Below are 23524 nucleotides of genomic sequence, written 5' to 3'. Positions count from 1 at the left end.
CTGTAATTCTTTTAGATGCCATACAGACACACAGAAAATATGAAGTAGGCAAGCATAACTTTTACTGCAATGGCAGCAGCTGCCTAAACAAGAGAGTCATGTGACATCCCAAATGGTCTTATGGAATTCTTAAAGACACATTGTGCTATAAATTAAAATCTTTGCTTCATCTAACTCTGACTTCCACATTAATGCAAAAATAGAAGAAGAGCTCAGAATAAAACATACTTCACTCAAAGTGATTTATTACTCATTACAAATAAATCCAAGACTACAGTTTTAGGGTTACTCAGTCTTAAACTCATGCCATTTCACTGATCCAGTACCACTACAAACCATGCACCATTTTGAACACACTAGTTTCTTGCTATAGTAGTGCCCGACTTTTGACCATCAGATTGAAATAACATGATAAAAGGTAAAACTGTGTCTCATTTTGAGTAAGGAAAATCCCATGATTTATGTTCTGTCAGGTCAAGCAGATATAGAGAAGGGCATTCCAGTATCACAGCTTGAATATGGTCTACCACTAATCGCACACATACCTCTTAAAAAGATCTCCTAGACCTTCAGAGGATAACAAATAAAATCTGTTATTTACAATGGCCTCTCCTTAGGAAAATCATTGGTCAGTAATACAAAAAGCGACCTGGCTCTCCATCCCTGAACATGCTGATCTATCCACTGTATTGTTTCTTTTTAACTTACTAAAATGAGAGGGCTTACCATATGTACCAGTAGGCCAATGCCATCCACTGATCTCCATAATCTCTGATCACATTCCAGGGATGTTCTCATACTGATGTGTCTAAAAAGTATCTTAAAAAGCATTAATTGCCCACTCTCCATACTAGGCCCCAAAACATGGGACCACTTGCCATCCAAATCTTAGAAGCCTTAATGACTGCAATCAGTTTAGCAACCAACTCACTAATCATTCTAGCAGAAAGCACCAAACACTACTTCTACATAAATCCCAGCATAACATGACCACACCACCCTAAAATGACCTCATTCATGTTATACCAGATCTCCTCATTCTGCACTTTTCTAAATTTCTGTTCAGATCGACGCTTAATAGTTCTCACCCCACCCCAAGTTAACCTGACTCTTCTTTTCATACGCACATGTAAATTAAATACTCTGGGAAATTGCATTTGTTTTGTGTGTGTGTGTGTGTGTGTGTGTGTGTGTATATATATATATATATATATATATATATATATATATATATATACGCACACACACACACACACACACACACACACACACACACACACACACACACACACACGTGAGTGCATGAGTCAGGTCCACATGCACACAAATATAAATATGTTGTTGATGTTTCATGTAGTAAGAAGAAACATATGCCTTCTTACAGTTTTTATCTGCTGAAAGACGTATACCTGCTATATAACATTATATTAAGTGAAAAGGAATTCTTAGGTTCATAGGTGGTTACTGGGCTATTGACCAGAAGGTCTTTATAAGTGTAGTGGTGTGTACCTAATATAATACTAGAGAAACCCAATATAAAGGATCTTGCCTAAACTTGAGATCTTAGTTAGCAATGATGGCTCATATCTAGGAGAGTCATAGGTGAAATCTCTGGCAGGAATTTACAGTTTTCCATCAAGTTAGCCAGCCTACACTTAAACAGGGTCATAAAGGGGCTTTGTTTGATGTGAATTGGTAGCCTGTTCTAGAGGAGTTCATAGGTTCATAGGTAGGTACTAGGCTATCGGCCCAAGGGCATACGTAAGCCAAGCCAACAAGGTTCCCTGGCTTACGCCACCCAAGAAAGTTATTTTCCTGTGCCACTGTCGAGCAGAAACACAAAAGTGATCCCCGGGGTGTATTTCCTATTTCCCATCCACTCATCAAGATTTTTCTTGAAGAGTGCTAATGAAGAACTTTGCTTGACATAGATGGGTAGCCTGTTCCAGAGTATGGGAAGTCTCTGGGACAGGAATCTATCCCTCCAGCATGTCCTGTTTATTGTGGTGACAAGGTTTATGTCCCTAGAGCGTGTAGCTTGGAGGGACTGGGATTTCTTTAGGTGTAGCATGTCCAACAGCTCTGGGTTTGACATAGCTTTATATGTTAGGCAGAGATCACCTCGGAGTAGGCGATATGCTATGGAGTAAATCTGGTGTTTTTTGAGGCGGTCAGTGCAGGGCATTTGTTTGGGGCCAGTAATCCTCTTTGTGAGGTACTTCTGTGGCCTTTCCAGCTGCTGCAGATGTCTTGTGAGGTACATTCCAAAAGGGGCGTTGTACTCTATAATGGGTCTAATGAGTGTCGAGTAGAGGGGAACAATAACCTCTTTTTTCCTGACTGAGAACCCTTTTATGATGAGGTGTGCCACGTAGAAGGACTTCCTGACTACTGTGGCGATGTGACTATCAAAGGAGAGACTACTGTCTACCTGGGTCCCAATCACACATTCGGTGTTAAGTAGATTGCTGCCTATGTGGTAGTTCATGGGTACAGAGTCTTTACCAAAAGGGATGACACTGCACTTTTTGGCATTCAGCTTGTGGCCATGGCTCTGACACCAGGCATCTGTCTCAGCGAGGCCCTTCTGTAGGATGTCCACATCATTTGGGGACTTGACTATGGTTCCTAGTTTGCAGTCATCTGTGAACTTCGTTAGCCAGAGGCCTTCTGTGTTAGCCTGTACTTCAGAGAAGTAGATACCAAACAGAAGAGGTCCCAGGACAGAACCCTGTGGTACTCCATTTGTCACTGCTTTGAGGTCGGATTTGGAGTCTGCAACTTTTACAGTGTGGGTTCTGTCAGTGAGCCAGTTGGCAACCCATCTTGTGACGTAGGGATTTATACCTACTTTAGTGAGTTTAGCTATAATTCCAGAATGGGGGATGGTGTTGAAAGCTTGGCAAGGTCAAGATAGGCTGTGTGAACCACCTTACACTCATCTACGGCTTTGGTGACTGCCTCAAAGAAGTCGATCAGGTTCAGGAGGCATGATCTGCCTTTCACAAACCCGAACTTGGTGGGATCTAGAGTTTGGAGGTTACCAATGTCTTTGTTTATGAGTTCCATGATGACACGTTCCATGGCCTTGCAGACCAGGCTCATCAGGCTAATAGGTCAATAGTTCCTGGGATCAGTGGTGGCTCCACCTTTGTGGAGTGGGATAACTGTTGCTGTGCGCCATTCAGTGGGCTCAGAGCCTGATGTGAGGCTATTATTGAACATGGTGCTTAAGTGAGGAGCCAGTTCGTTCTGAAGTTCATGTAAAACGCAGCCTGGGATGTTGTCCGTTCCCATGGATGCTGTGTTTTTGGCTTTAGAGAGTGCAGCCTTTGCCTGCGTAGTTGTGATTACAGGGACTCTGCATTCTTCCTGTATAGATATGGGCCCTTTAGGGGGTGGGGGGGGTAAAGTTAGCACTGAACCTATCTGCCAGGATGTTGGCAATATCAGTTGGTTCTGTAATTTTCATGCCTTTGTGCTGTAACTCAGAGCAGATCTGGGTGTTGTCATTGAGATTCTTGACATAGCTATAGAATGCTTTGTGGTTCTCCTTAGAATTAGTGGTGATTTTTGTTTTCGTAGCTAGCTTTGGAGGATCTTATAAGGGATCTCAGCTTCTTACTGAGGCTGACCAGGGAGCTCCTCCACTCATGCAATTTTACTCTCTTTTGCAACAGTTTCTTCCTTCTGTCGTACAGTTTGTTTATGGCAGGGCATCACCAGATTGGCTTCCTTTCTTTGGAGGATAGCATCTTGGTTCTGTTTGGGATAGCACGATCCATGCACTCGTGTAAGTGCTTATAGAGTGCATTTGTGTAGGATTAAGCAGTTTTAACTGTATTGTCCATCTGCATGGGTGTCATGAAGTTCACCACATCTGCCTTAAGATGCATGAAATTGGCTTTGGAGAAATATTTTACCATGGTTTCCTTAATGGAGGGTAGGGGCGGGATGTGGATCTCAAGGGTGATTAGCTTATGGTCGGATCGGACCAACGAGGATTTGACTTCAGGTGTGGAACACCGGTCACTCATGTTGGTAATGACTAGGTCTAGGATATTGCTGACCCTGGTGGGGGTGTGGATAAGTTGATCCAGGGCATTGCAGTTTACGAATTCCAGAAAGCATTGAGTTAAGGAGTTGGTACACAAGTAGTTTTCCCAGTTAATGGTGGGGTAGTTGAAGTCACCCATTATTAGGGTGTTTGGTTGAACCCTAATATTTTCCAGTACATCAAGAAAAGATGAGTGGGAATCCTGGGGCATGGTGGAGGATCTGTAGCAAGCTACAATTTGGATTGCAGTTTTGCCCAGAGTTAGTTGCACTTGGATAACCTCGGATGCATTATGCTGAGCAACTAGCCTGGAGGTATGGATATCCTTAATGAATATGGACACACCTCCACCTTTGGTGTTTTGGTCCAGGTTAGATGGCCAAAAAGTGTGGTATGAGTTATAGCCTGGTAGTGCAGGGGTGCTCTCTGGATCCTTGAACCAGGTCTCAGTCACTGCACAGATATCGATGTTCTCCATTTTAAGGAGTGCCTCAAGTGAGTGCATTTTGAGATTTAGACTTCTAGCACTGAGTAGCTTTACCCTCAGTTTTTGCTTGCCTGTTCCTATTACGGTGGTGAATTTGTTATTTGAACCTTGCCTAAAAAAGGCACTATAGGGGCAGCAAGAGCCTTAGCCAGTATCCGGAATCCCAGGGGCGACAGGTGCAGGCCATCTGTGGCAAAGCATCATGGTCTGTCGACCATGTCATCCCAAGCAGACAGATACTGGCAACCTCTGAGAGACATATCTGTCTCCATAGCAGGTCCTATTTATGTTGCAAGCCAGGTTAAGGTCCCTGGAGCAGGTGACCCTTGTCCCATTTGTCTTGAGGATGTGCAGCATTTCCTTTAGGTTTGTATCCGAGATTGCTCTGTAGGCCAGGCTCAAGTCTCCTCTAAGTAGTCTATATGCTACTTGAGTACAGTGACAGTGACTTCAGTCTGTCAGTGTATGACATGTGCTGGAGACCCTGAATTTTCTTGGTTAGAAATTTCTGAAGTCTCTCAAGTTGCTACAAGTACCTGGTAAGGTACATACCAAAGGGAACATCACACTCAATTACTGACCTGATTAGGGTCAAGTACAGGGGTGTTATGACCTCTTTTGCTCTTGAGGCAATGCCTTTGCTAATGATGTGCAACAGAGAATGCCTTCCTTACCACAGTAGACACATGGTGGTTTAAGTTTTGACTACAGTCAATTTGCTTTCCCAAGTCTCTCACTACTGAGTTGTTACTTAAGGTATTATTATTATTTGATAGTCTGCAGGGATATCGTTTTTACCAAAGGGGATAATAATGCATTTTTAAACACTGAGTTTGAGTCCGTGCCTTTGGCACAAATCAATGGTTTGTATACGTCCCTCTTAATGTATATTGACATTGTTTGGGGATTCAGTGATTGCACCTAATTTGCAGACATCAGCAGACTTAGTCATCCACAGCCCCTCTGTTTTGGCCTGAACTTCTCAGATGTATATTCCAAAGAATAGTGGGCCCAGTACTGACACCTGAGGTAATGTCCCCAACTATGACTGAATGTGATCTGTTGGTGATCCAGTTAGCAACCCACCTGACAGCATAAGGGTTGATATTCAGTTGGGAGAGTTTATTGCCTTCACCTATGGCTCTGGTGACATTTTCAAATACGTCCACCAGGTTTAACAGGCATGACTTGCCTTTGACAAAACCAAATTGTGTTGGATCGAGGGTTTGGACATCATCTATATCTTTATTTGTAAGGTCCATGATGATTAGTTCCATGGCCTTACAGATAAGGCTGGTTAACCTTATAGGTCTGTAGTTCCAAAGATCTGTTGCCGTAGCCCCTTTATGAAGGGGGGGTGATGGTTGCTGTTTTCCATTCAGCAGGGACAAAACCAGTACTCAGGCTGTGGTTAAAAAGAATACTTAATGGAGTTGCTAACTCATGTTTTAGACCATTTAAAATGCAATCTGGGATGGCATTTGGTCCATTAGAGCCTTTGTTTTGGCCTTGGAGAGAGCATTAATAACTTGCTCTTTGGAGATGCAAGGTGGGGAGATGTAGAGGGAACACTTTGTGGAATGTTTGGAGGGGACAGTGGGGTGAAATTTTTGCCAAATCTATTTGATAATAGCTTAGCTATTTTCACAGGATCAATGTGTGTGATGCCATCCAGAGCTAGTTCAGCAGATGTCTGGGTCCTAACTTTTAGGTTATGGATATAGCTGAAGAATGCCTTATGGTTATCCTTAGTTATGCTTGCTAAATTTTTTTCAAAGTTGCCCTTAAAGGATTTTACAAGTTGTCTTATTTGTTTGTTCAAGCAGAGGAGGGTATTCTTCCAGTGCTGGGACCTCTGTTTTTTATTCTTTGACAGCAACTTCTTCCTCTCATTGCATAACTTATTAATGGTAGATGTCCACCAGAGAGACTTATTTTTTTCTTGAGGATCTTGTTTTGATCCTATCAGGTACAGCTGTGTCAATACATTTGTGTAAGTGCTTGTGTAGGCCATTTGTGTATACCTTAGTATAGTTGTGAATGCCATCTTAGGGAACATGAGTATGGAAATTATTTATGCCATCCCTTAGGAGGGTATTGTGACAATGTGAGGTATTGCCAGCTATGCTAGGAGAAGTAAGGCAGTGGATGTGTAACATATGCCAGCACAGCTAGCTGGAATTTTGTAAAGAATTATATGTCATTTGTATATTAAACCGATTTGTACAGATGTCTGTGTTGAAAAATGTATTTGTAAAGTTGCTTGTGTTAAAAATGTAGCAACAGTAGGTCCTGACTTTATTTTAACTCAGTTAAATATATATGTTAACAGAGAATACTGGAAGAGAATAGGTTAATCAGAGTCCAGCTGCAGCTAACTTTGAAAAATGTTCTGAAATTAAATTACTGGGCCTAGGCCATAAAGATGTTATCTCACAGTTTTGAATGAAGACAGATGCACAATGTCTGTAAGACATATGTTTTGTTAGTCTCTGTAGGAAGAGCAGAAGTGTTGAAATTGTTTTGCAGCTTCCAGATGCTGCAATAAACTTTAGCAAAGCTCAAGAGATGTATTGTCAGGTACACATGCTAAATCCTAGCAGCATCTAGTGATGGGGGTAGTGTGGGAAACAGAAGTCAGATGACCAGATGTATGTATTGTCATTCTGTAATCTAGGACAAAAATGGTGTTTTAATACCAGATGAGAGAGAAGTCTCAAGGCAGTCTGTTTTTGTAACCTGATAAGGAAAGACCCCTCACCTACCAATCCAATGTATATACTGTCTGTTTATTTTAACTGTGGAGCTTTTCTTGCCGGGCCTATGCTGAAAATGGACCTACGTCCAGTCGGACACTCCCGGTCAACAAATTTAAATAAATAAATAAATAAATGTATTGTCATTCTGTAATCTAGGACAAAAATGGTGTTTTAATACCAGATGAGAGAGAAGTCTCAAGGCAGTCTGTTTTTGTAACCTGACAAGGAAAGACCCCTCACCTACCAGATCTTTAGATCAGCCTGGAAAATATAGTGAGATTAGTTAAGTACTATTTTTCTATATCTATGTGAATCTATTCATCTGTGTTATTTTAATATTTCCTGTGACTTAAACTCTGGTGTCTATTGTAAATAGATATTTAGTATTTTCATGTTCTTTCATTATTTATTATTAAATATATTTAAACTTTTCATTGTGGCTGGTCCTTTAGAGAATATTTTAAACTTTGAGAGAACTTATATCTATCTGGTGACTCTGTGGCCACTTCTGAAAGCCTTACTACATTGGCCAAACACTATCATTTGTTTTAATATTAATTTCACTCAGTATAATTGGGTACCCTTGTAAGAGCCTTAGAGTAGCTGGCTTTGGAGTGTCTGTTGGTAGTGTAACTACTTTATAGTCTGGACAGAAGAGGTCATAGCTAGTAAATCTATGCCAGCCTTCCCCAGGTGTGTTGGGGTGTGTGTGTGTGTGTGTGTGTGTGTGTGTGTGTGTGTGTGTGTGTGTGTGAAAATCAAACCTCAAGGAGTGTGTGTGTCAACTGCTTGGAGCAGAGACACGAAGCACTGCTTCCACAAAAACAGTGGTGGAGGGCTTGGCTTGGATACTTGGCTGAGGACTCAACTCTATAGCTGTGCCATTGGGGAGTCTTATTAGGGATCTAGAGAGAGAGAGAAAAGGAAAGCCAGCTCCCGCACCGAGTGTGTTCTCTGTATGCTTGTAAGGGAAATTGGGGTTGCTGCATCTAGAAATACTGGGTGTATCATCAGTTTTTTTCCAAGTGAACATCGCTCTCCAGTGTCAGTGGTGAGGATTCAGGCTCTTTGGTTACTGGCCCAGAGTGGGGACATCACAGTTATAGTTAGCTTTTGTGAAATTCTTTCACCTGATTTCACCTAAGAGGGCTTCAGGTGTTCTAGCTACTTCAAATGTGACTGATTTGTGATCAGAGTTAACCAGTGAGGGTCCTATACTTGTAACAGTCATCCATGTTATTGAGGACCAGGTCCTGAATATTTAAGCCCCTTGTGGGGTTGCATAGCATTTGTTCCAGGGCATTAGTGTTAACAAAGTCCAGGAACCTTTGTTTGAACATGTTGGTACCCCTATAAGTTTCCCAGTCAATAGAGGGATAGTTAAAATCACCCATAACAAGAGTATTTGGTTGTAATTTGAGTGACTGCAGTAGGTCCAAATAAGCAGTGTGGGTATCTTGGTTTATTGAAGGGGCCTATAGCTAACTATGACTTGAAGGGGGGATCCTACCCACAGTTAGTTGAACTTGAAGTAACTCCATCGACTTTTCCTGTCTAACCAGTCTAGAGGTGTATTATCTTTGATGAAGCTAGATACTCTTCCTCCTTCTATGGTTCTCACATGTTCATTTTGCAGTCTGAAAGTGTGGAAGGCATTGTAGCCTTGCAAAACAAGTGTACTCTCTATGGCCCTGAACCAAGTTTCTGTGACTGCACAGACATCAACATCCTCCAGCGAGAGGAGTGCTTCCAGAGATTGCAGTTTCTGATTTAAATTCCTAAGCTTTAAGCAGCATAACCTTTAATTTATTTGTGAGTGATATATTCATGTCAGAAATTTTGTTCTTGAGACCTTGCCTAAAAAAGGCACTATGGGGAAGGCAAGTGCCTTAGCCAGTAGCCGAAATCCCAGGGGTGACAGATGAAGACCATCTCTGGCAAACCAACGTGGTCTATCTACCATCCCAGGCTGACAGGAAATGGATCTCCTTAGAATGACATCAGAAACTAAGACAATTGTTGAAGTCAATCATTTTTTGCTTATATTGTGGTATCATCCTAGGTGAGAGTAGAATGCTGCTTAGGGATAAGGACATACCTACCTGGGACACATATTCATACAGCTCAATCTTGTCTCTCTTCATAGAGTCCAGTGAGGTACATCTCGAGTCATTCACACCAACATGAACTATGACAGAGTCATAATGGTACTTGTTGTTGAGAGACTTGAGTGCATGTGCGATCTGATGGATACTGGCACCCGATCGTTAGCTGACTGTAACCTTCTTCTTATCCGGCCTGGTGAGTGGGACATCTGTATGTCTCACAATGGACTCACCTATGACTAAATTTGGTTATACTTGGTTCCTGAAGCAGAAAGTAGGCAGCATGAATATGCTTTTAACTGTACTAACCAATTTAAGCTAGCTACTGGAATTTTTTTTTTTTTTAGGGAGAGTTATTAAAAGTGTAGTTGGAGAATATTAAATGATTTATGAGGTTCACCTTCAGCTAGAATCTAGTTAATCAATTTCTTTTTGAGGAGGGGGATATATATTGCACTTATCCAATCCACTGTCTCATTTTGCTTTGATGGGGAATATTTATAACTGCTTTGCTTAGAAGCAGTAATGGGGAGGGGGATTCAATGGTTACTTTGGCTTTGCTAACATAAGGTCTCGTCCCTGTAGCTTTTGACTCATTCATTCCATCTCCTGCCTGTGAGTTTCATGCTACTATTTACTTGTCTGTTGTCAAGAGATGATTTAACCTGGACAGAGTCACACAAACTTGGCTGAAAATTTAAAAAAAATCCTGTGAGTTAACTTTATGCTTTTTAAGTTCAGGTAAGTAGTTCAGCACAAATTCTCAATTCCAATCCCAGCACCAGTACCCTGTTTCCATATAAGTGGTGTTTTTAACATTCCATGGAGTGTGCTCTGGTTTAAACCTTACCTGTATTTTAATAAGCCAGCATATATATAGGTTCAAACTATTTAACTGCTTCCAGATAGAAGACAATGGTAACATTATAAAGTGTAGAAAATTAAATTCCTGCTGAGAACAGATAATCATTATGGCTTTACAGAGTCTGAACATGGATAATGCCTGGGAGGTGTAATCATGTGAACATTATCCTGAAGTTAAGTTTGCAGTCTACAGCCTTGTAAGATAACAAACTAAGATGGTAAAGCTAAGAATTTTCTCTTGGTGTAGTTGTAAGGAAAATATAAACTGAAAAAAGTGTTACTTTAATTGATTTGTTCTGGTGCCACTGATACAGCAAGTGCTGATGGATATGTTTGCTGTTTATTTAAATACTCTGCACAGCACAACATGTGCAGACATGTTAATCTGTCCTTTTATACTTCAATGAATTCATTTCAAAGTAAATGACACAGGACAGGAATGTCAAATTATATATTACAGTACTGAGCACAGTAGTATTTATTTCTAATATTTCTTATGCTCTTCCTAAATTGAAAGGTGACTAATGGATTCTAGTCTTTTATTTTTAGTCTGAAAGTAGCAGTCTATGTTATCAGAGTTGTTACTGCTTATTCTGCACTCATATTGTGCCGTTGGAGTCAATTACTGCTTTTTATTTTGGTGTCATAGTTCACTGATATTATTGGATTTCCTTGAAGCTCCACCTTACTTTAGAAGAACTTTACTTGGGCAGAATAGAAGTAGTTGATTCAATGCTTATAAATCAACATGCAGTTCCTATTGCTGTCTATTTTCTATACGTTAAAGAAAATAATGTTGCATTGCACATTGGAAAAAAAACTTAGAACATTCTGCGTCTTCTGATGATTTGAGCCTGAAGGCCTGCACATATGGACCAGTTGATATACCAGCCTTTCCAACTGTATTCAGACTTCTACTAGCTTGTTGTGTGACTTCTTATAAAAGTCCTCCATTTAAGCTGCACCATGCTCCTGAATGACAGTGGAAGTTCACTTTGTGACAGCATTGTTTTAACCGATGCCTGCATTAACTGGAATGGTGATACAGCAGCCCAGGTATCGACAGTGTCCCTATATGTTTTCCTTATACTGTCTGCTAAAACACTATTAGGTTCATTTTGCTTCTCTTTATAAATCACAATTGTGAGGATAAACTGCACTGTGGAACTCTAGTTAAAATTGCAAAGATAGTTAGTTTCATGGAAATGTGTTGCCATATATTATGAATATTTGGTATGAGCTGACAGAGGGTGATGGTGTGGGATAGTAGCATGAATGATGGGCTGAGGTGTCTGAAAGAACCACAGATATATCAATCGTTCTGAATTTGTAAGGAGAATTTTGAGCTATTTGAATGTATATCCTTGTTAGAAAAGTAGTCATTCCACAGCTGTAGTGAAGTTGTTTTGCTGTCTTTTAGCTATAGAAATGCAGACATATTGACCACCTTGATGGGGTATAACAAATGATCATATTCAAAAGGATACAACTACTGTAAGAGTAGCCAATATGCAAATACCCAGGTATTAAAGCTGTGAGTGGACAGCATTTCCTCTGATGGCCAAGATATACAGGTTTATGTCTCCTTTGCTCCTCATTTAGTTGTAAGGGAACATGTAACTGTATTAACATTAGTGTCCATCTCATGGCAGAATCAATGTCCTTCCTCCAATGCAGACCCACCTGACAGCAGTTAAGCAAGTGAGATGCTTACAATACGGAGACAAAGGAAGAAAGTGTTTTCCTATAACTTTCCCTCCCTATAACACACCAACACCACCTGATCAGACACTTTATTGGCAGCTTATCACAGCCCAGAGATCTATAGAGTTCTGTTACATTTTTTCAGATTCAGCAGTGCCAAAAGCATGTTAAAAAGCACCTTTATTCACTTTGGAAAATATAGCATTTATTGTTCGGCTTCACTCTGTTGGTTAACTGTATATCTAGATTTAATCAACTCTACACTTCCTCGATCAGTTTGAACCCTTGGAAGGTACTGGCCCTTACCCCATAATTCTCAATCCTAAGGATAGCCATGCTGTGGCCCATTTTAGCCACCCAATTTTTGTGCACCAATTTGTCTAAGGCAGGGCTAGTTGAGGGGCACACTTATACAGTTTTGCCTTGGAAGCAATCTCACCAGCTCCATTTAGGCTTGTCAACCCTAGTTGATAATCTTTGCATATAGTGTTCGCCATAGTCATGCTTAGTTAACCATAGCGCAAGCCACAGTGCAAGCATTACCAATGTAGGCCATAACAAGCCTTCCTGTATTTATGGCCTTAATTACCTGGCTATCATCTCCGTGAAGTTTTTTTTTTTTTGGGGTGGGGGGATGTTCCACATTGACTGAAGTGGGACCTTGGAATAAGACACCATCCTTGCTCCATTCTCTACCTGACTATGTCCACCAAGACACACTCCACACTATGAAAGAATTGTAGCCCATTCCTCTTTTCCACATGCCTTGCAACATACACACACTTCTTTAATCCTCACCTATCCAGAAAAATATTTGTTGCTTTCCTTTTCTTTTCTAAGTTTCTTCTTTACTGCCAGTATCATTTCCTTTTTTATAATCACTATCATTCAAATCCAGAAGTAAAAGTCAAATGTCTAAAGTGAATATATCCAAGCCTGCATCTGATAAATGAATACCATCCATTCTGACCCAGCCCTTGTTCTTATCCTCAAATTCTTGATGCTAATGAACTAGGAAACCTACAACTTTGGCCATTCTCATTAACCTACATTTGATATATTTTCTTAACCTTTTCTATACCTTTCATTCTAAGTGCCTTATTCTTCCAAATCAATCAATGAATAATATATGACTGAATCACTGTAGCTGAAGGTAACTTCTGCTTAATATGCAATAAGTCATTTTGCAGCAGAACCAAAATAATTGCTACCAAGATGGAGTAGCAATAGTCTGTCATCAAGCTGTAAATCTGATGAGGCAACTGGCATCAGGTCATCACCCTTATACCATGCCATGGCAACTGAAAGGCATCTTTATTTATTCCTGTCTGTGAAGCACCAAACCACCATAGCAAAAATAAGCCCTTCACTCCACACACACACAAAAAAAAATGAAAGAATGTTCAGCCAGCTGGACTTTGAGAAAACCTGAAAGGGAAATAAAACATGTTCAGTAAAATCTCCACTGATAACCTTCTTACTTTTTGTTGATCTATGGAAATTCCAATTCAAATATTTTACAACTAGAGTAGTGGAAGCTAGGTCAAGAAGGGAGATGATGATTAGTGATCAGTAGTACGGTTTCATGTCAGGAAAGAGCACTACAGATGCGATGTTTGCTCTGAGAGTGTTGATGGAGAAGTACAGAGAAGGTCAGAAGGAGTTGCATTGTGTCTTTGTGGATTTAGAGAAAGCATATGACAGGGTGCCTATAGAGGAGTTGTGGTATTGTATGAGGAAGTCGGGAGTGTCAGAGAAGTATGTAAGTGTGGTACAAGATATGTACGAGGGTAGTGTGACAGCGGTGAGGTCTGCAGTGGGAGTGACGGATGCATTTAAGGTGGAGGTGGGATTACATCAAGGATCAGCTCTGAGCCCTTTCTTATTTGCAATGGTGATGGACAGGTTGACAGACGAGATCAGACAGGAGTCCCCATGGACTATGATGTTTGCAGATTATATTATGATCTGTAGTGAGAGTAGGGAACAGGTGGAGGAGACCCTGGAGACATGGAGATATGCTCTAGAGAGAAGAGGAATGAAGGTCAGCAGGACTAAGACAGAATATATGTGTGTGAATGAGAGGAAGGATAGAGGAATGGTGAGGATGCAGGGAGTAGAGGTGGCAAAGGTGAATGAGTTTAAGTACTTGGGATCAACAGTTCAGAGTAATGGTGAGTGTGGAAGAGAGGTGAAGAAGAGAGTACAGGCAGGATGGAGTGGGTGGAGAAGAGTGTCAGGAGTAATTTGTGACAGACGAGTACCAGTAAGAGTGAAAGGGAAGGTCTACAAGAGGGTAGTGAGACCAGCTATGTTATACGGGTTGGAGACAGTGGCACTTGACAAAAAGGCAGGAGTCAGAGCTTGACGTGGCAGAGTTGAAGATGTTAAGATTTGCACTGGGTGTGATGAGGACGGACAGGATTAGGAATAAGTATATTAGAGGGTCAGCCCAGGTTGGAAGGTTTGGAGACAAAGCCAAAGAGGCAAGATTACATTGGTTTGGACATGTGCTGAGGAGGGGTGCAGAGTATATTGGAAAAAGGATGCTAAGGATGAAGCTGCCAGGTAAAAGGAAAAGAGGAAGGCCTAAGATAAGGTTTATGGATGTGGTGAGAGAGGATATGCAGATGGTTGGTGTGACAGAGCAAGATGCAGAGGACAGGAGGAAATGGAAACAGTTGATCTGCTGTGGCGACCCCTAACGGGAGCAGCCAAAAGAAGAAGAAGATCACCTAATGTAATTGAAAAAGCCTAAATTACCACCGGTGCTTTAATTGCATCAAGCCAAGACTCTTCCACAAGCTAAGACAGATGCCCTCTCTCTCTCTCTCTCTATCCTGAATGAATACCAAAAGTATCCCTTGAGGTGCATGTTGCTGAACTCCAATGCCTTCTTAAATTCCTTGCCATGACCTTCTTGGAAGGCACCATGATGATGAGCTCAGTTGACATGGCCTCAGTATTCAACTTTTTGTGGGTAACTGCTCATGAAAAGGGCATGTCAAGGATTCATCTTGCCTATGCAGTACCACCTGAAGACCACTCTGAAGCTGATCTGTTCTCATTGTAGAAAGGCACACCAGAAACTGATCCAACTATACCAGTACATTGCCCCCAAGATAACATCCCCAGCTGGTACTACCCAGAAGTTTACCAGTCTTACAGGCTTCCCCCAGTAAGGTTGCTTGGTTAGCATGAGATACTATATCACTTTTTAAGTAGTGCAGGCAATAATGTCCTTCACAGTGATCTCCTGTGGTCAGCATGACCTGCCTTGAACCTGGCCCAATCCTTTAACATCCCACTCATTGCCTAGTGTTTGGTAAAATTAGTCAAGCCGTGCACCTGAAAAGAAAAAAATGATGGCAAGTACATGCATCCTTGTCATAAATGCTGCATCCTTAAACTGCCACTGCAGGTTAAATACCTCAGTAGCACTCTCAAACACAGACACCATTTTGCCCATGGCAAGGAGCTCAAAAGGTCACCAAATACCTTATACAACTCATTGTACGATTGCTGTGTACTGGGTGCCTAGGTACATTTAAATCAATTGGCATGGTGTTTCCAGCTACCAATACTTCTTGGGTATTGTTTTTTTATGTTGATCCACCATTAGTGCCAAGGCCTAAAACCTGTGAAATTGGAGTCATAACAAGCTATCAGGAACTGAATTGTCTTCACTGGGAAAATAATATGATACAAAGAGAAAGTAGTCTTTCAAGCAATACTCAGAATAGCTTGTAGTCTTAGCTGATTTGTCTGTTTTTTTTTATTAAAATCAAAAACCACTGCTTGATTATCTGAATGAAAAGTAATTTTTATGTTTGCCAGGTCTTTATCCCACACTACTGTTTCTGCCAAAATGGACATGACTTCTAGGAAACAAATGTATTTCACTTGTTCTGATACTGTTGCTGCCCAAATGGTTCTAATTTATAGTAAAGCAACATCTTTCTCCAGATCTGATTGTAACCAGTTACTTGACCAATGGGCAACAAACCACCTGCTTTGAAAGAAACTCCCTATCCTGATTGACCCAGCCATGTTGGTTTACATCTACAGATCTGAACTGGCCCCCAGTCATGTTGTCAGAAATAAACACTATTTTAGATATTCAAAATATCCTCCTGGATACTGAGGAACCCTCTGACCTTGTGGGCACGTCTGATCCTGTGATATTTCTGTGCCCTGTCACACAACAAATTAGACAACAACCAAGTAAATGTCTATCTTTGTGTGACTACTCTATATGCAAAGCTCAATAAACCCAAAGAGACATCATATTCCCCATGCTGGTGTTTCTTTTGAACTATGTTTGTTGATCTTTTCCTTCAGTTTGTGCAGTTTGCCCATTGTGAGGCTCAATAGACTGTGGCAGTACACCAGTTTCAAAGTCCAGAAAAGTTAAGACCCTAGCAAGACTGTACAGTTTGTCACTGTGGCCCCTTCAGCCTCACCCTCTGTTAAGAACTCAACAAAATATGCACAGCCCAATTGCACAGCTTTCTCAATTCCCATGCCCAATGCAGAGCAGTACTAAATATTTCAAATGTGGCAGATGCCACTAAACCCTCTGTGAGTATCACTTTGTCAGTGTAGTGCACGGCCTCAGCTTCATCCTTAACAAACGTCAATACTGATAATGAATCAGCAAGAGTAAAAAGGTAGATTTTAAATCAGATTTAGGAAGCCACAGGTCTGTTGCTGACCCAGTAATTTTTTACCAATGTTCAGTGATGTGTATTGGAATTCATCTGCATTCTAATCAATATTAGCAGAGTCAGCCATGAGGTAGGAGAAGTAGGGAATGATCTTGAACTTGCCCAGATGCTTCTTTGGTACAAGACTTAAAAGTAAAACCTAAAAGTGTGCAAATGGTGAGGAATCAAGTGGTCCTGTGACCTTACATACCCTTATCACCTTTTGCAAAAGCATTTGAGTCACCTTCTCTCTCAGTGATTCATAGATTCACAGATTTATAGATTGTTACTAGGCTAATGACTTGGGGGCCTTTCTAAGCCTCACCAAGTCTTCACAAAAAATAATGATGTCCTGTATCCAAACAGGACATTGCGGGCCAGGCATTTATAAGCTACCTCTGTCCATAAGGGACATGGGTGCCAGGCCTGGTGTAAATTTCCTATTCCCTATCCACTGGTCTAGGCTTTGCTTAAACTGAGTAATAGATGAACTTAGCTTCACATAGCTGGGAAACTTGTTACATAGGAGAGACAGTCTCCGGGACAAATATCTGTCTCTTCACCATGTTCCTTTTAAGTCACAGACATAATTCAGGCCCCTAGACCTTGTATTTCTGGTACTCTTTGACTTACGAATTTGTAGGAGATTCATAAGTGTGGGGTTTGCGGATGCCTTATAAGCCAGGTAGAAATTATCCATCAGCAATCTATAGGAGACTGAAGAGAGAGAAAGGGCTTTAAGGTGCTCTGTATAAGGTAGGTTTATTACGCCTTGTATTCTTTCTGTAAAGAACCTCTGAGTTCGCTCTAGTTGATGCATATGCCTGGTCAGGTAAATACCAAAGGGAGCATTATACTCTAATCTAAAAGATTAGAAAGTGTATTTTGTAACATCATTTAATGTATTATCTAATGAAATAACAGATGTTGTAAAGTACTATTGGCCTTTTCTCATGAAAGGTAGGAACAGGGTTACTAATCAATGGCATGTCCCTTTGGTTTATTTCAAGAGGGGGCGTAATATGAAAGATATGTTAATACATGGAGAATTTTGTATGCCAAAAGAAAATTGTAATAACTGCATTAATAGATTGGGAACATGGGCATGTGGGACTTGCTCCATTTGCCCTTATGTTATTAATTTCTTTAAGAGAATTAATGGCTGGAGATTTGATCCAGTAGCAGAATATACCTGCAATACAACAGGTGTGGCTTATGTGTTGAGGTGTTCCTGCAACCTATTTTATATTAGTGAAAGTAAGAGGTCTTTTAAAATTAGGTTGCAGGAATGTATAAGAGACATTAAAAATAAAAGAAAGGAAAGCCCCATTGTATGTAATTTTAATTCTGTACATGGTGGGGGTATATACAGATTTAAGGGGTTGTATTTTTAGAAAACATAAAAGCTGAGAATGTTAATTGTTTGAAGCACAAGTTGTTATGTAAAGAAACTCTTTTTATTCAAAAATATAATACTATGACACCTACTTGTTTAAATCAGGAATGCAATTGGAAGTGTCTTGTAATGGAAGAGTTTTATTAGTATATTTTTTATTCAATAATTGATTGATTGTTATATTGGTATCACTATAAATGGGGTGTGCATTTTTTATTAGTATTATCTCCTGGAAGGCTTGTATGCCGAGGCGCTAGAGAGTTTGGGAGTTTATTAAATTTGTGCTTCTTGAAACACTGGTCTTGGTCGTTTTGTTCAACTTGGCTTTTTCCTGCTTGGTGGTTTGGGAACATTATACTCTGTGACTAAGGGCAGAGCACAGTGGGATAAATACCTCTTTGGACCTAAATACCATGCCTTTACTTACAAATTGTGCAACATAAAAGGATTTCTTCACCACTGTGGCCATGTGGTTTTTCATATTAAGGCTACTGTCTACATGTGTACCCAGGTTCCTGACTATTGGGTCGACTCTTAGGGGTGTATTGTCAACATGGTAATTAGCCAGGATGTTTGATTTCCCAAAGGTTACAGTTATGCATTTCTTAGCATTAAGTTTAAGGCTATGCCTTTGGCTCCCTTTGTTAGTCAGAGATAGACCTTCTTGAAGAATGCTAGTGTCTGTAGGGGAGTCGATGATAACACCCAGCTTGCAATCATCTGCAAACTTAGTTAGCCATAAACCTTCAGCATTTGCTTCCATTTCAGAGAAACAGATGCCATAAAGGAATGAGCCCAGTACTAAGCCCTGAGGGACTCTGCTAGTGACTGGCCTTTTGGTGGAGGTGGCCTCACCTATTTTGACCTCCTGAGTCCTATCAGTGAGACAGTTGGCCATCCAGTGGCTGACCTAAATCAGTGAGCTTGTCTATAATGCCTGAGTGGGGTATTGTATCAAAAACCTTGGCCAGGTCAAGGTAAGCTGTGTGCACAGTCTTACCTTCATCCAATGCTTTGCTGACCCTTTCAAAAAAGTCCACCAGATTTAATAGGCCTTATCTCCCTTTAACAAAGCTAAACTGTGATAGGTCCAGTGCTTGCAGGTTACCTATGTCCTCATTTATCATGTCCATGATGATTCTTTCCATGGCCTTGCATATGAGGCTGGTAAGACTTATGGGCCTGTAGTCACATGGCTCATTGGTTGGACCTCCTTTGTGCAGGGCATGACTGCAGCTATCTTCCATTCCTTGAGCACAAAACCTGAATGAAGGCTGCATTTGAAAAGTGATTCAAGTGGACCAGAGAGGTCATGTCTTTTTCTTTCAGATTCATAAAATTTAAAACCCTGATTGATTACCCACAATGAAAAGCTTATTTTAAATAACTTAACCAACCTTAGACATACACTACTGTTGGGGTACCTCTTCAACATTTGCTGGTGCACTCATCACTTAATGAAAAACATTGTGTGATAATCAATATATCAAAAACAAAGACCCCCTCACCCGCTTCACCTGAGGACTGGCCTGACTGCTGTTCAGCACGAGGCACAACTATTTCATGTGATGACTCTCTCCATTCTGTCTCCACCACTGATACTGAAAGACCCTCTGTAGCTGGCACCCCTGTCTTTTTTCTTGGGGTCTGTTTAATTTTGTGTGTCTTGCCATTGTGCTTGACTCTAGGTTCCTCCTTCCCTCCAGACAATTCACTCAGCACTTGTCACTTGCACAGTGATCATTTCCAAATGAGATAGATGGTAGTACTGCACCATGATGCTACAGGAGAACATAAGGCAAAATATCCATCTTCCATGCAGTACTGCTACCCCAGCAGCCTTGTCCTCCCACAACCACCCATTTCCTTCCCTCTCTCTCCCTTGTTTTTTTATTTATTTATGTATTTATTTATTTATGTATGTATTTATTAATTTATTTAATGTGGGGAAAGCAGAAAAAAATCAGTTGTTGTACCTGGACTGAAATCAGGTGCACTTTGATCCCCTGGTTAAAAGCTCCTCTCTTGAATTACAACAAAACAAGAGATAGGAGGTGAAGATGACTAGGAAAAGGGGGACTGTCACACCAAAGGTGGTGGATAGGATAACCAAAACCGTGAGCAACAAATCTAATGTTAGTGAAATATGCCTGATACTATTTTTCCCTGTAAATATACTTCTTGCAGTCAAAGCTATTTGAAATCTATTAATACAATTTTCTTACACTTTAGCAGACAGCTCATTTGTTGTGTGTACCTGGCCTCAAACCAGGATTTCAGGAAATGATAGTTAGTCTATAATAGCCCTTTCATTATAACCACAGATTAAAATGCAGTGCAATACCTTAAGTCCAACATGATTTTACCCAAAACTTTGACCAGAAACTCTCCGTGTATCTGAAGAATTGTTATGTTAACCTTTGTGTGATGCCCCTGCACTGGCCCAGTAATCAAGGAGCCTCAATTCTCACCACTAGCACAGGTGAGAGACTTACACATTTGGAGGATGACAAGTACACACACAGTACAATTTCCCTTAAGAGCACACAGAGATTACAGTCAGTCTGGGGCTGGTTTCTCCCTCTTGCTCCAGATCCCCAATAAGACTCCCTACTGGCACAGTTATAGGGTTAAGATCTCAGCTGACTGGCCAAGCTAAGACCTCCAGCACCCTCTCTGTCCAATCAGTGCTTCGTGTCCCTGCTCAAGTAGCTGACACATACACACTTTGAGATTTGATTGCTATACAAACACACACACACACACACACACACACACACACACACACACACACACACACACACACATGGCAAATGCTGGCAAAAGTTTACTAGCTATGCCCCCTTCTGCCCAGACTATAAGGTAGTACCAGCTGCCACCAGCCACCCTTACTTATCATCTACTATTAAGGCACTTACCAAAGGTTGTCCAATCTTACTGTGTAATGTTACTATTAATCCAAATGGTAAGTGTGACCAAGACTTTCAAGGCTATTTAGGAGTGGCCTGTACAGTGTCACCAAAAGCATATGCAAGTACTCTAAGAGCTTAAATATCTCTAAACAAACCAGCCACAATTAAAAGGTTTAAATATATTTAATAATAAATAATAAACGAACATGATAATATTCAAACAGCACAGTAACTACAGAGTTCAGAATCACAGGAAATATTTTAAAACAACATTGCAGGACAGTCTCAAATAAATACAGAAAATATCTAAACTAATCTTTACTATATTCCTATCTATATCTAAAAGATAGTATGCCCAAAATAACTTACTTAAAGAGAAGGCAAATGCAGATGAGAAGTGCTGAATGGATGTTTCTAGATCCAAGACAAGATATAAAATGCCCAGTCTCTGAGAGAGTTCCCAAATTAATATCAAAACATTACTGCTGGGTTAGCCTGGATGACATCACTCTTTGTCACCTGCCTTCAGTTCCCAGGCTAACAGAAACTTAACAAAATTTTACATTTTTCTGTGAAAATACATATGTCTCAGATGTTTGCTCAGAACTGGAAGTAACAGCTCACGGCCAAAGCAATCACAAGGACTTGGAAATGGATAATGTACTTCCAAAGCTCCTTTATTTCACTTTTAACATATTTATTTATTCATTTAGGTTTATGAATAAAAATTTTTTACAAGTAAGGTATGCTATATAATAAATTAAATTAATTTATGGACCCTATAATGCTGCTAAAAAATGTTGTTAAAAAATGTTGTTAAAAAATGTTGTCAAAGTATGTGGTTTTATTGTGTTTTTTTAGATCATCTCTAAAGCTTTTAAATGCTTGAAAGAGTATTAACTATCATAATTTTTAAAATACCAAGTGGCTGTGTAACCAATAAAATTTAATTAATTAAGTTCAACAATATAATTAAAGAAGTAGGGGTAAAGGCAAATATATATAAAGGAAGTACATTCCCATTTATGGTTGTCTTGATAAAGCCTGGAGAGCCCGGGCGAAAGCGCTTGACGATATTTCTTGTTTTTAGTTTGGAGAGCTGTGTTTCTACTTGTGGATGTTAAAAGTGAAATAAAGGAGCTTTTGAAGTACATTATCCGTTTCCAGGTCCTTATGATTGCTTTGGCCGTGAGCTGTTGTTTCCTGGTTTATCCGCTCTGTTTTCTACTGATTTGCTGTCTTGTTTAAGTAGCATGGCCGAGAATCCAGGTACCGTGGACTTCAGTAACACTCCTGCCATTCTGAATATTGATGACGAAGTCGAACGTCCTGACGATGCGCCCATCACCAGAGGGGAGTTCAAGCAAGTAATCTGTCTGCTTTCACAGTTAAGCGGACTTTTACTTAATGGAAGCAGTAACGCTACAACAGGTTTGCCGCCCAACCAACAGAACCTGAGGGTCAATCATGAACCTGTGAGGGACAACCATGAACCTGTGGTGAAACGAAAAAGGAACACTTTTTCAGATATCACGGATGATTTTCGCGAATCTTGTCATTCGACACAGGAGCAGCAGGCAAAGGGTCCCAGTTTGGCGCCGAAGCAAGGAGCCGTAATAAGTGATTTTAACATCAAGAAATGGACTAGCAAACATTTTAGGTTTGCTGAAGGTACTGTAAACTTCAACAAGAATTATAATACCAATAATGCTCAGCTTGAACAACTTGTATTAGAATTTAATAGCAAACTCTATGCCTTTAAAACAGTTCAGCTAGAAATAGAGTATCTAAATGAGTGCATTAGAGTGGAGCGCATACCAAAAGGGCTGCGCTTCAATAAAATGCCTAACAATGCAGTTCCAGGTTCGAATTTATTTAAAGAAATTTCAGATTTGTACAAAAGAACAGGCCTGGAATTGTTGAAACTTATGGTAGTAGATTATGAATGCAAATCAGATGCACTTCTTGCTGACATTGATTCTCTTAATGCCAGCATTACCGATAACAGCAATTTTTCGGGTATGAAAAGGGATTATGAAAAAACATTTATTGAGGTAGGCAAGCATTGTGATAGGATTGTGCAAAGGAAGATTAGGAAGCTGGAAAGGGATTTGCAGGACTACAATAATGGTGTAGCATATATTTTTTCTAAAGGAACTGACAGGTCCTTTCCCAGGAAACATAATTATGGAAATATACCTAGAGGGACACGTAATGAGTGGTATGAAGGGTATGATGTTCAAAATAATTCTTATACCCCGAAAAGAGGAGGAAGACCACCTTATAAAGCAAACCAGGTGGAAAATCAGGGTTTTCACCAAGCCCCAGGGAGACAAACATACGGAGAAACAAATCAGTCAGCCCAGGGGTGGAGCAAATTCAGGAGATAGTTGCTCCAGGGTCCTTTCCAGTGATAGAGACAATTCACTTGCCAACCTGTACAGTGGTAAAGCAGGGCAACTTTTCCATTTATAATTATACTGAAGTGCAGGTGAATAACCTATTTTTTGAACTATTTAAAAAGGGCTTCCACT

This window comes from Protopterus annectens, chromosome 1.part0 (assembly GCF_019279795.1).
Source record: "Protopterus annectens isolate FY-2018-M chromosome 1.part0, PAN1.0, whole genome shotgun sequence".
NCBI lineage: Eukaryota > Metazoa > Chordata > Ceratodontiformes > Protopteridae > Protopterus > Protopterus annectens.
Note: the sequence above shows the minus strand (reverse complement) of the source record.